The 12,441-nt window shown below is 38.7% G+C and overlaps 1 protein-coding gene across 10 annotated transcripts in view; it reads right to left on the reverse strand.

Moving 5' to 3' along the window:
• TLN2 (talin 2) overlaps window positions 1–12,441 on the reverse strand; it is a 423,602-nt gene that overhangs the window by 221,887 nt on the left and 189,274 nt on the right. The gene's annotated exons all lie outside the window — the stretch shown is intronic.

The following is a 12,441-nucleotide window of genomic DNA, read 5'->3' on the forward strand; positions in this document are numbered from 1 at the left end:
TTCTTCCATTTCTGTTCTTCCTTCTTAACTGTGGTATTTTATCTCCTCTCTCACCACCCCCCAAGAGAAAAACCTTATGCTTTTCAAGAGACCAGCGTCTGAGACAAAGCAACACAACACCACCCTGACATAGCCTACCACATTTGAGACCTTCCTACTTCTAGCCCTTCCCAGGCCAAAACATTCCATCCTTCTGTGCACAAAAAGGACAATTCATTCAAGATAGCTTATTTTATGAGGTGAGAAGCAACAAACTTCCTATAGCGTCACAGTACCTTTTTTTTTTTTAAGATTTTATTTATTTATTATGAATGACACATAGAGAGAGAAGCAGAGACACAGGTAGAGGAAGAAGCAGGCTCCATGCAGGGAGCCCAATATGGGGCTCGATCCCCGGACTCCAGGATCACACCCTGGGCCGAAGGCAGGAGCCAAACCACTGAACCACCCAGGGATCCCGCCACAGTAACTTTTAAATACATCAGAGAAGTAATATTGCAAGCCATCGAAGACTACTTTTTTCATATCTGGGAACAAATAAATAAACATAAAACCCTTTGCAAAGAGTATACAAAATTGTAGGCCCAACAGGGTCAATCTTCCTGGATCTAAGGAAGGTTAAACTAGCCATTTAAAACCAACACCAATATATTATATCCAAGTAGAATACAAAATTCTCATGTAGTTCTATTATAAAACCACTTGGAGTAGGGCCCTTAAGATATATCCTCAGGCTCCTGTTGAGATATCATATTCCTTACTCGCTGCTGTGGTTAGGGCAACAGTGGAAATCCAGAATCTCAGCCATTATACAGTTGACAGGAAAATTATAATAATATCCCCAATAAAGATGAACTAAGGGCAGATCTAACATTAGCAATGAACTTAATGGGTCAACTCTTTGAGGGAATGACAAATCAACAGTACTTCCAAAAATTAGAGTCCATATTTCCCTTCCCTATTTTACTCTCTTACCAGCTATCTTCTCACCCCCAAATGAAACATATGAACTCAAAAGCAAAAACTAAAGGTTCTAAATCTAATGAAAAGCTACCTAATGATGACAGTCAACTTTTTAAGCAACAAAGGACTAGAAGAAAATGTATTCTGAATTTTTTTCCACATCAGTATTAGCAGTAACCTCACAGCTAACTGTCTAAACTTAACGGTATTGGTGTGGATTGGCTATGACTTACACTTAAGATACATTTACATTCCACATCTAGTATTTCATGTATGAACCACAGAGTGGACTTACAACCACTTTCTTAAAACAACACAGCCAGCAAAAATTCATTTACAAATTTACACTTGGTTTTGGTAAATGGGACTATTAGTCAATCACTGGGTGAACCATGGAAAAGAGGCTTTCTTTGGGTTTACAAGCTATGAGATTTTCAATGAAAACAAATTATTTTCCCCATGTGTTCAAACCAATAGCCCCCTTCATCTGTAGTCATGAAAAACTCTCTGGAAAACATTCTACAGCGCTGTACTATTTACCTACACTCACCTGATTTGGGATACTCTGTCTCCAAGAGCTGTGCTTCCATTGGCATGGTAATGTTTCATTCTTTCCCATCCTGGCATGGGTTTATCAGCAGAGGGCTCAGTTAAAATCTCCAATGCCCATTCAAACAGTCACTCCATATGGATACTAAGTAAAGCAAATCCACTTAGTGATTGTGCCATGAGGAGGTAAGGCCGTATTGATCATCCTGATTAGCCCTGTCAGCTGGAAGAAGGCTTGCTGGCACTCAGGGCCAGCTGTGCAGGGTACACAGAGGCAATGGGCAACATCGAAGGTCTCCCAGGAATTGGTCTGGGCAGTGATGGATGCTATGTGGACAGCTTATGGGGTTATTAAGGATACAGAACTGGCCCAAGAGAAACCCAAACTACATCTCGTTTTATTAAGATAAAGTTAGATTAGTCATGATACAGTGCAGAACTAAGGAAGCTTTTGTCTCTTTTATCACTGACATGCAGAAAAAAAATCAATGTATATATTAAATAAGACAACTCAGTGAGTGTATGTGTTAGATGGGGATTACAAAACACTACTTGTCTGCACTTTAAGAACAAAATACATAAAATTCGTGAGTAAACAAATTACCTAATTTTACACTATTTAATCTGTGTTTTTTATTAATTATATTGCTGAAAAGAAGAAAGGAGCCATGACTTTCTCTGCATTCCCTTTGTGCATATGAAGGCGCACCTGTTTAACAGAGAAGGAAAAACATATCACTCTTCAGCCCTCATCCTGACAGGCCAGAATGAACGGAGACTGGCTGCTAGCTATCTCCTAACCCCAATCCCTCTGGACCTAGAAGAGTCCTCTAAAAGTTGCCAATGGTTGAAATCAGAAACCGTCAGAGAAAAATTCCCCTATATTTACAGACACACACACACACACACATACACACATTCACTCACACACTCTTCTATTTCTTTCCTTCTGTGCTGCTTAATAAGTCCTTATTCATTTTAATTGTATAAGCTGAAGTAATTTTTTTTAACTTTCTGATTCTCAGTTTCCAAATTAAGACTAATCATCATTTCTGAATTCAGAATACTAATACCTTCAAATCACGGGAACACCCAGGACACTAGATTAAATAAAGTCATTAATGCCTGGTAGGGTTTACATCTAAAGGACAGAGGGGAGCAGAGGAAGGACATTAACACTCCAGAGGTTACCCTAAACAGACCAAGAAAAGCCTGGCTCATATGTGGTGCCTCCTAGGAAGGATGACAGAGGAGGTTTTATTCTAGACAACAGTAAGCTTTTCCTGAACGTGCAGACATGCTATATGAAACTAAGCAGAGAGCAATTCTCCATTCCAAACTGGCTTTACATTCTCTCATTGGTGAGAGGCTGCCTTATAGAATTAGCTAGAAATTTTATGTGCTGAAGTTTCCAGATGTAGTCATTCCTTTCGAACGCCTAATAATGGAAGCATGAGGTTTTGTTATATTGAGCCAATTCCTCTGTGGTCAGGGTGATCTTCACAGAAAATAAGAAGGCTATTGTCCCAATGAATGCAACCAAAGTAGATCATGTTGAAGTACAAGACTGCATCATCTCACTAACACTTTGCCATTATTTAAGTACCTCCACAACCACTTCAGGTGAACATACAGCAGCTGCGTAGCTGAGTTTCACAGCAGAAGAACCTAACCTATGACAATTTAAGCTTCCAAAATACATTTGAGAATATGGGGCTGGGGGCATACAGGGTGGTTGAATCAGTGTCAGCAAGATACCGCATTTTTATCTCTACTGACCAGATGAGTCCTTTCTTCTTTTAAAGACACTGTTACCCTTGCTCTCAGTAACTGCGTATTGACTTTCCTTTTTCCTCGCCTACTAGTGTGGGGCAGCAAACTGTGCCTCAGATGTTGTCTTTCTCACTGAAGACTCAAAAAGGACATCACTCCACAGCATCAACCTGCACCTTTTGCAGGGTTTGCAATTTGTTGACCCTCTAACCAGAGTCCTCAAGCACTGATCATGTGAATAAACCAGTACTTCATAGAGACCCAATCAATTCCTGAAATCCTACGGTGCTCCATGAAGCAGGTTTAAGGAACTGAAAATTCATTTTGATAGAACACTGGTAACAGGCATCCCTCCCCACAAATTCCAAAGGTCATGATTAACAAGACCATGGAAGTTCCTTCAACAGAGATTCCAGTAAATTACCTTTTATACTATGTTGACCACATGAAAATGGAAGGTACACCAAACGAGCTTCTAGCATATGGAAAATTTTCCTGCCTTGATTATACACACTGTAGTTTAAAACCTTGCTCAAATCAGAGCACCTTTAGCTAAAAGCTCAGTAAGTGGCAGGGTCTTCAGTCTCAGTCATTCTGCATTGGTTGCTGTATTAGTTCCCTAGAGCTGCCATAAAAAAAAAAAATTACCACTTAATGTGTATTTTAAAACAATAGTTTATTCTTCCATAACTACAGAAGCTAGATCTGGAATCAAGAGCTGCTGGGGTCGGGTGGGGGTGTCCTGAAGACTCTAAGGAGAACCACTCCTTGTCTCTGAGCTATCTTCACGTGGCATTCTTCTGTGTCCTGCCTCTTTTTATAAGGACACCAATCACTGGATTAATCGAGTATGACCTCATCTCCAACCTTAAGTAACTCCATCTACAAAGAATGTTTGCCATTAAGGTTACATTTTGTGTTTTCAGGTAGATATGAATTTGGAGGGGACACTATTCAACCCACTACAGTAATTAATGAACAGTCAAGTTGAAGTCTTAGGACAACTCCCATTTTGATATAAAAATACTTTTGGCAGAAATATGAAAATACAAAATATTATATACATATCCATGATAAATGAATAGTGTGGCATGTGAGTGACCTCATCTTAAGAAAACTAAGGATGAGCTAAGAAAAGCCACAACTATGAGTAAAGCAACACCAGCGGTGTCCATTTCTCTCTCACTCTTCTCTAACGTAACAGAGGTGTGTTGCTGGAGCCAAATATGGAAATTAAATGATATCAGGAAAAACACACAGCACCGCCTCCCTCCTCACACCTTTAACCCAACGAAGATTCACTGGCAACACATACTACATGTTTACCTAGACTCGTTGCTATGCTGTGCAGTTTAAAAATCAAACATTTCAGCATTCAGGCAACATTACAATCCAAACTGAGAACAGGGAGCAGGTCATAGTATAAGCCACAGCTCATTTGCTTTTCTGGGTTCTTCTGCAAAAATTAAAAGTTCGACTGTTTAATACTGTCAACTAGTTTATATGCTGAGGGTTTAACTCAGATTTCATAGCAAGTCCAGGGAAGCCATTTTCATGCACATTTTCTAACTGAAACCTTCCTTCTCTACACATAAAAAGCTGGGAAAGGTTTTCAGTGTCTTCAGCATGATGTTTCACTCTGAAAACTAAACACATCAGGAGAATAATCAACCAAAAAGTTTCAGAAAACCCTTTCACATCTGCAAGTTCTCTGGGCTTAACCAACCACCACCTTGATCGTTACATACAGTGTTTGCAAGAAGGGAACTGCTCAATGTCTCACTCACCCACCTCACTGCACTCTGCTGTTCCTCCAGTGGCAGGTGGAGACTCAAACCCCCTCAACATAAGCAGCACCAGCACCCTAGACTTCAGGGGAAGTTTCTGCCTCCATGAGAACCCTGCCCCTCAATATGCATACACAGCACTGTAACACAGAACCAGTTCACAAAGGTCACATCCCAGCCCTCTGAACAGGAGGCTCCTACTGAGTCTTCTCTCAATGCTGGGGATCCACGGTCTCCATCAAAAACTCACAGTAAAAGGTGCCCGTGTCCACGGGCCTGTCTTTAGGCCATGGGGGCAGTGGGGAAGGCTAGGGAGTGGGAAGAGAAATGAATGAACTGTAAGCATTTTTCAAATCTTGTACCAGAAAGTAGTCCGTGAGGTTGGATTAAGTCAGAATATCTAAACAAAATGTGGAGAGGAATCTTTCAAGTTAAGTTTCAAGTTAAATATAAGTCTGCAAAAATGTTTCTCAAAGTATTGGGCAACTATGATCCATTTTGTTGTTACTGAAGAGGGAGATGCCTATCTGAAGAAGAATCACTGGAGACAATCAGCCTGGATTAGCTGACCTCCTCAAAGTTTCTCCTGCCTTTTCAGAGAAGATTTTTTATCCGTAAGACTACCAACTCTGTTCCTAGTGTCGTATGGAAATGCTAGAGTATGCTTCCTCTAAATAGAAGGAATCAGTTTCTTCCTTTATATCTTCAGCACTAAAATCTACTCCACTCCCCCGACGCATTTGATTTCCAAGTTCTAGCAAACTAAAATGAAAGGAAACCCCAATGGAGAGCCGCTCAGTGTGACAGACACTTCAAACAGGCAGGCAGTTCAGCAGTCAGAGGTGCCACGTGGCAGCCAGGGCTGTGGCTATGGCAGGCGGCCTCTCTGATCCAGGTGTGACAGCCCACACAGGGCTGCTCGCAGAGGCATGACGAAGGGGAGAGAAGCCAGTGCATCTCCCTGCTTGTGGTAGAGTTCTATTTCTTCTTTCTTCAAGCCTTCCATCAGCTCTCTATAAACGTGAAGTCAATGATAAGTGGGTACCTCTACATAATGGATTAGGGAGGTGAAATTTCTGTATCATTTAACTGTTGGAGAGGGTAGACTGAGAAGTCAAAACCTGGAAGTGATCCCCAAAAGGAATTCAGGGGATGTTCCAGAGGGAGAACATGCCAAGGATGGGCTGCAAGTTACTGGAGTCACCTTCAGGCAGATCCTCCAATCTCACCCATAACACAGAGGTGGCAAAAGCACTTGTCCTGGCTAACTTCTGCCTTCTACTCTGACATATTTCAGCTCCTGTACAATTTTCTCCAAATGCATGACGCTGACAGTCTGGAAAGAAAGCAGCTGACCCCGCTCCTGATAATACCTGTGCAATGTGATTTATAAATCGATAGTCTAAACAATCAGAGCTTCATGAAGCCTTACTTTCAACTCTGCCCCTCGACAGAGACATTTTACAGGCATATAGTGTACTACATGGTCAAGTCTCCTTTTCTGAGAAGTTACAAATACCATGTGAAGACACCCAGTTGAGTGACAATTCTACTCTGCCACAACTAGTCCAGATGGCAAGGCCATAGGAACCTGCAATCTCAACACTGTCTTCTGACAAAGTAATTATTATTCATCAAGTGCTTTCTATGAAAATAAGATTAATGAGGCAACTCAGGCTAGACCAAAGAGCAATAGCAAAAAGCATCTTTTTGAGTAAAGGTTGAGTTTAAGGATGTTAAGAACATAATCGACAGAAGTTCAGGTGGGAGATGGGACAGCAAAGGCCCTCAAACTTACACAAGATTCCCAGTGATATTACCCAAGGAGATGAAAATGTGGGAAAAACCTACAAATCACCCAAAGTCTGGGCTACTACCTATCTAGAAATAGTTACTTCCAAAGAAACTATACTGAAAATAGTAACAAAAATGTTGCAAAAAAAATGTTACCTTGGTCACCCAATAGTAATACCAACAATAAACCTAAAATTATTACATCCTCAAGAAATAAAATAAAAACATAAATTGAATACATTCTTGTGCTGGTATAAGACAAATAGATAAATAAAACAGACACAATGTCTACTGCATATACTATGTTCCTAGGTGAAAAAAACCTTCATCAGAACCCTATCAAGAAATGAGGATCATCAAAAAGTGGTGCTGGGCAAATTGATCTGGAAAAAAAAGTTAAATCATGCTTCATATTTTACACTACAATAAAGATTTATATGAATTGAGAGCTGTATTTTCAAAAATAAAAGCATAAAACAGTAAGATTTACATCATTTACCTGAGTCAGACTAGGAAAGGTCTAAACATTAAAAATAATGCAAGAGAAGAAATCACAAAATTATTTTATACAATATAAAAAGTAAAAACATTGCTAAGTACAAAGAGAGACAATGAACTTTGAAAACATATCTATAGCTTGACAAAAAGTTACTATCTACCAGAGAGATATTGGCTAGAGCCTTTAAAAAGCTCAGAAAATGAAATATCCTAATATAAAACGGTTAAAGGACACTGACAGATTTTTCACAGAAGACCACAAGTGGCAAGAAAATAAAGCGGGGGGATTCATCTTCAATAATAGCTTCAAAATATACATCCAAACAAAATATTCTCTACCATGTTAGCCAGGATATGAACACTCATCATTTTGGAAAGAAACAGTGAAATACACATTTCCTTCCATAGGAGGTATATGTATGTGTGTGTGTATATATATATATATATATATATATATATATAGTTTTGTTTTGTTTTGTTTTGTTTGGCAGTCAGTATGACGAGCTTCTTTAAGGGTTTTCAATATGGTCACACTGTTTAAACTGATACTTTCATTTCTAGGAGTCTACTGAAATGAAATAGAGATAAGACAAGTATTTATTTTTAGGACATTCATCACTGATTTCAGGAACTAAACAAAATAATGTAATAAGCTGCATACAAAGATGCACATATGCATAAGAAACTGAAAGAAAATCCACCGAAATGTTATAGAATTTTACTGTCTTTAAATTCTGGCTTTAGAAGTGATCTACAGTTTGCTATCATGTGTATATGCAGTGGACAGTCTCCCGGTCAATTTAAAAAACATGCCAAATTAAAGCAGCTCTAAGAGGGGTATGCTTTATCTATCATTGAGGGGTAGGCCTATACAGAATGTTTTTAAATATGTTCAAGCCAATTTTTATTATTTATTTATAATCTAAATATTATATGGACCAATGAAATATGAGCACTAAAGGAAAGAATTGCTGTTTGAATAAAAATTCAATAAAATGTTTGGTGAATTGCTAAAAAAGACCAATGCTGCCAGAGGAGGCGAGCGCCAGACAATTCTCAACAAATTGAGAGAATGTTCTCAAATACAAAAGCAATCTATACTCTTCTTACATCTCTAACAATTCTCAATCACTCTCTTTTTTAAAAAAAGAATCCTTATATATATGCACACACACACACACACACACACACACAAAGAATATTACTCAGCCAAAATATAAAGAAATCTTGCCATATACAACATGGATGGACCTATAGGATTATTATGCTAAGTGAAGTAAGTCATAGAAAGACAAATACCACAGGACTTCACTTACATGTGGAATCTAAAAACAAAGACAAGGCGGCAAAAAATCCAACAGACTTAAATACAGAGACCAACAAACTAATGACAGCCAGAGGGGAAGTGAGTTTGGGGATGGGCAAAATAAATAAAGTGAATTAGGAGATAGACATAATATGCTGTACACTTGAAACTAACATTGTAGGTCAATCATTCTCCAATAACAAAATAATAATAAAGAATCCCAAATTGCAGATGATGAACTCCATAGTGTGGGAGTGGCTCATGATGGAAAGATGCTACAGAACTCCAGTTATACACACATCAGAAAAGTTTTATTTTTAAGATTTATTTATTTATTTATTTGAGAGAGAGACAGAGACAGACACAGAGAGACAGAGACATAGAGGGAAAAGCAGGCTCCTTGCAGGGAGCCCGATGTGGGGACTCGATCCCCGAACCCGGGATCACGCCCTGAGCCAAAGGCAGACACTCAACTGCTGAGCCACCCAAGTGTCCCGAGAAGTTTCTTAAAGACATGTATTTGTGGGAGGCCTGGGTGGCTCAGTGGTTGACCATCTGCATGGCTCAGGGCGTGATCCTGGAGTCCCAGGATGGAGTCCCACATCGGGCTCCCTTCATGGAGCCCACTTCTCTCTCTGCCTAGGTCTCTGCCTCTTTCTCTGTGTCTCTCATGAATAAATAAAATCTTAAAAAAAAAGAAAAAAGACACGTATTTTTTTAAAACCACATTTAAACGTTAAAACATTTTATGATCCTCACCTTTAACAACAGACTTTTGCCAACTTAATTACAAGTGTAATTAAACTAATTTTGACAAGCTAAATTTTAAGTCTGGTCATATGAAGTAAATAAGGTGGTTTCCTTTGCATCCCTTTGTACATTGGAGGAGGAAATGCTCTTCAATTTGAGTAGCAAGGTGATAGGGTGGTGGGGTGGAGAGAAGAGGAAAAAAAAAAAAGCCAGAAAGAGAAGGTATTTTAGAATTCTAAGCAGCAAAACCAAAAGCCTGTGCAGAAATTTTACAACATTTAGATGCTGTAATGGCTAATTATAAGGTCAATGCAGTAATGCAAATGTTTTTACCTGGCACGGGATTTGATCAAAAGACAGCAAAATTATCAATTCAAATTTTTTGGCATATTGTTCCAAAAAATTCTAATAAAGCATTATAAATTCCAAAGAAAACAAAACAGCTTATGAACAATTTAGCAAATGATCTTTTTTTAAACCTCTGTTTTGTTTTGTTTTTTTTTTTTGTTTTGTTTGTTTTATTTTGTTTTTGTAGAGAGAAAAAACAAAGAGGGCAGAGAGAAAGGGAAAACGTCAAGGAGGCTCCCTGCCCAAGCATAAAGCCTGACTTGGGGCTTAATCTTATGACCCTGAGATCATGACCTGAGCTAAAATCAAAATCAAGAGTCAGATACTTAACCAACTAAACCCAGGCATTCCCCCCTTTTTTTTTACTTTCCACACCCAACATGGGGTTCAAACTCAACACCCTGAGATCAAGAGTCACATGCTCCACCAACTGAGCCAGCCACATGCCCCAATTTAGCAAATTTTCTTTAAGCTAGCCAATAAATGTCATGCTATGGGAGCTGAGCAAATGTATTGGTTATTCCATATATTAGGCCCAATTCTTAAAAACATTTTTATTAAAGCATTATTGGCAATAAAACATACATATTTAAAGGATATGAATTTTTATGGAGGTATACACTTATGAGATGATCGGGACAATCAAGATAATGAATATATCCATAACTTTTACAAAGTTTTCCTGTACCCCCCTGGTAAGCCCTCAGTCCCAACTGTCCCTTTCTGCTATACTCCGGCAACTAGGAATCTGTTTTCTCTCATCATACATTAGCTTGCAGTAACTAGGATCTTACATGAATGTAGCATGTACTTTTTTGGTCTGACTTTATTCACACAGCGTCATTATTTTCAGCCATCCATGTCAATAGTTCATTTCTTTTTGTCATGGAATCATATTTCCTTGAAGGGATATAGCACAATTTACTGATCCTGTCACATGTAGATGAACATTTGAGGTTTCCAATTTGGGACTATTATCAATAAAGTTCATAGTAACAGGTGCATGTGCCCAATGTCTTGCCTTTGAAATCTGCATACCAGTCTTTTGTAAGGACATAGCTTACATTTCTCTTGGGTAAATACCAAGGGTTGAATATCTGGGACATAAGATAGGTGTTAGGTTTCTTCAAAAGTGGTGCTGGGCAAATTGTTCCTCTGAAAAGCAATTAAGTTATATCACACCTCATACCATCACATTTATGATGAAAGTCATAAATTAAGAGATTTTTAAAATCTGAGTACAGGACATGAATAACAGAAAAAACTGCTCACCCCTTTTCCCAATAGATTGTACCATTTTACATTCCTGCCAGCAATGTGTGAATTCCATGTCAGCTCCAAGTAGTTTTGTAGGACACAGGACCCCTTGTCCATACCACACTTACTTTCCTTACTTTAAAAGAACTGGAGCATAAGTTGACCATTATAAATATTCATGAAGGTGAAATTTTAATTTCTGCCCTTTCCTTGTAGCACAGACCATAAGGAAAAGCACCAAAGTACGTTGATAGGAACAATGATATATATTTATTATCATATTCTTCATTTTATGTGTTTCATCATATAATTTTCCTACAACAACCCTATGAAGTACTAAAATAAAACCATCAAATCCATTTTATATGTGAATAAACTGAGGGAAAGAGAGAACAAATTCATTACCCAGGGTCATAGAACTAATGAATTGGCAGAGGCAGGACATAAACTCAGAAATCTGAGCCCTGAGCTTTGGCTCTTTACTATTATCTGTATTCCCTGCTACCACCTACACAGTCCTGAATACTGGTCATTTCTCTTCCAAAGCTATACATTTCTTTCCAGTTCTACCTCAGACAATAGATTTCAAATCTTCAAGAAAGAAAGTGGGTAATAAGCCTTACAATATCATTTTGAGCTAAACAATCAAAGCAGATGCTGGCTCCTTCCTCTACCGACATTTCTACATAATAGAAAATCATCCCAGCAAGACAGAATAGATATTGATTAAAAAAAAAAAATCAACCCAGTAGATACCACCTATTAAGCATGTAAGTCTGTCCTAAAGAGTGAGAAGACGTTTCAAAGAGCATACTTATTTTTAACAAAGTGCTTTTTCCGGTGGAAAGGAGGGGGGAAAAGTCTCAGGAGCAGGGAGATTCATTGCCCACTACATCTCAGGCTGCTGCAGTTTTACAAAACCCAATCCAGATTTGCCATAAAGACCCAGGGCTGGAAGATAAAACACAACACACTGCTGACCTGGTTAAGAACTTCTTGGCATTGGTTGCCATCGTTTCTCAAGGGTAAAAACAGACAGTAATTGTGCAGCTACTTCTTTGTGTAAATAGAGCCTGAGAGTCCAACAGGGATGAAGACAGCGCTTATGTTAAAGAGAAAGCCTGGAAAACACCACTTCTTGCCAGCAGCAGACCATGACATTGACCACATCATACAAAGTATTGATTCTTAATAAAAAAAAAAAAAAAAAAAGAAGGTTGGAAAAAATAATCAGCATCTCCCAGCACTCTGATAAAAGGGAAGCAAATTGCTCTACTAGCAAGACTAGGTCAGGTAGAGAGCTTTGAGCATGAAGAAGGATTGTTCAATGACCAATCAAAAGTTAGCTACAGCCTACCAGGTGCATAGCACTGTGCTAGATTGGAGGGGAGTAGGTGACACACGGGGCAGATGGTT

The sequence above is a fragment of the Nyctereutes procyonoides genome, unplaced genomic scaffold (assembly GCF_905146905.1).
Source record: "Nyctereutes procyonoides isolate TBG_1078 unplaced genomic scaffold, NYPRO_anot_genome, whole genome shotgun sequence".
In the NCBI taxonomy this organism is placed as follows: Eukaryota; Metazoa; Chordata; class Mammalia; order Carnivora; family Canidae; genus Nyctereutes; species Nyctereutes procyonoides.